The following is a 1,212-nucleotide window of genomic DNA, read 5'->3' on the forward strand; positions in this document are numbered from 1 at the left end:
AATCAACTAACCAGCAATTACTATCCTTTGAGAGAGCTAGGGAGAGACAATAAGGACAATGTGAACAATGGAAAGAGAGAGAGAGGATGAAGTGAAGAGAATGTGTACATAATGTAACATTGAATTAATTCTACATGTACATGTACTAACCTGTATGTACTGCAATTAGTGCATGGATTGGTAAACCTAATAACACTCCATCTCATCCCATAGCTTTAACTGTAAAGAGAGAGAGAAGTTGGAGTGAAAAGGCTAATAAAGAAAAAAAAATTGAAAATGAGGCTATTATATTAATTTATAACAGATTCTGATAATGAGCTGCACTTTAAAATCCTTGTAAAGAAGGATGGGCCAATATTATTGTACATGTAACATTAAATCAATGACCTCAATCCTCACACTACATCATGTACGTAGAAAATTTGAATCAATTCCAATCAATAAAAAATAACAATTACTTTTTCTTATAATCAGGTTTCAAGTAGCATCCAATAACACTGGTACATGTACTTACTATAATTGGCTCATTATAAAATGCTCATAACTTAAAAATTATTACCGTATAGTGGGTTTCTTCCGTTTGGTCAAACTTTCATTCTCAAAGCTCCAAAAACGAAAATTAAACCCACGAAATTTGCTGTGGGAGAGCTTGATCCGGAGTTCATCTTCGTCGGGTTAGCACTAACACATGCACATGTGAGTTTTATGGGTGGGGTTGTTAGGTGTGGCTTAATTCTTGCAGATCAGGACGAAAATAAAACCCATGAAGTTGGATTTCCCCCTAAGAAACAAAAATTTGGCCGAACGAAAGAAACCCGTTATACGGTAGTTGGAAACTTTCTACGTGTATAAGTAGCAAAAGGACAACAATATGTAGTAAAAAGTAGTGAAATTTGGAAGAGACTTTTAAGCTACTTATGGAAAGAACCATAAGTTATCATCATAGCCTTTTAAAATTGGCTCATTTTTACTCAAAAAGTTTTAGTCCAAATTAGCTCAAGCATTCTACATAGTATGAGGACATCAATAATTATGTATCAGAAAATGTTTAAAAAATAGGCATGATTTCGGAGCCATTTTTTAAAAAAAGCATGGGCAATAGCCCATGCTTCTTGCCTTGGTAATTTTCAAAAATTGGCCGATTTTTTTAAATGCTCATAACTTAAAAATTATTAATTTTGGTGGCAACAGCTCAAACTTTCTACATACATG

The 1,212-nt window shown here is 33.6% G+C and overlaps 1 long non-coding RNA gene across 1 annotated transcript; it reads right to left on the minus strand.

Moving 5' to 3' along the window:
* Positions 1-710, minus strand: LOC109587016 (uncharacterized). The gene is made up of 3 exons (XR_002187348.1): positions 560-710; positions 151-219; positions 1-36 (listed from the first exon to the last, which is right to left on the minus strand). It is a non-coding gene; the product is annotated as an uncharacterized LOC109587016 (long non-coding RNA).
* Positions 711-1,212: the final 502 nt, after the last annotated feature.

The sequence above is a fragment of the Amphimedon queenslandica genome, unplaced genomic scaffold, assembly GCF_000090795.2.
Source record: "Amphimedon queenslandica unplaced genomic scaffold, v1.1 AMPQUscaffold_12714, whole genome shotgun sequence".
Lineage (NCBI taxonomy): Eukaryota > Metazoa > Porifera > Demospongiae > Haplosclerida > Niphatidae > Amphimedon > Amphimedon queenslandica.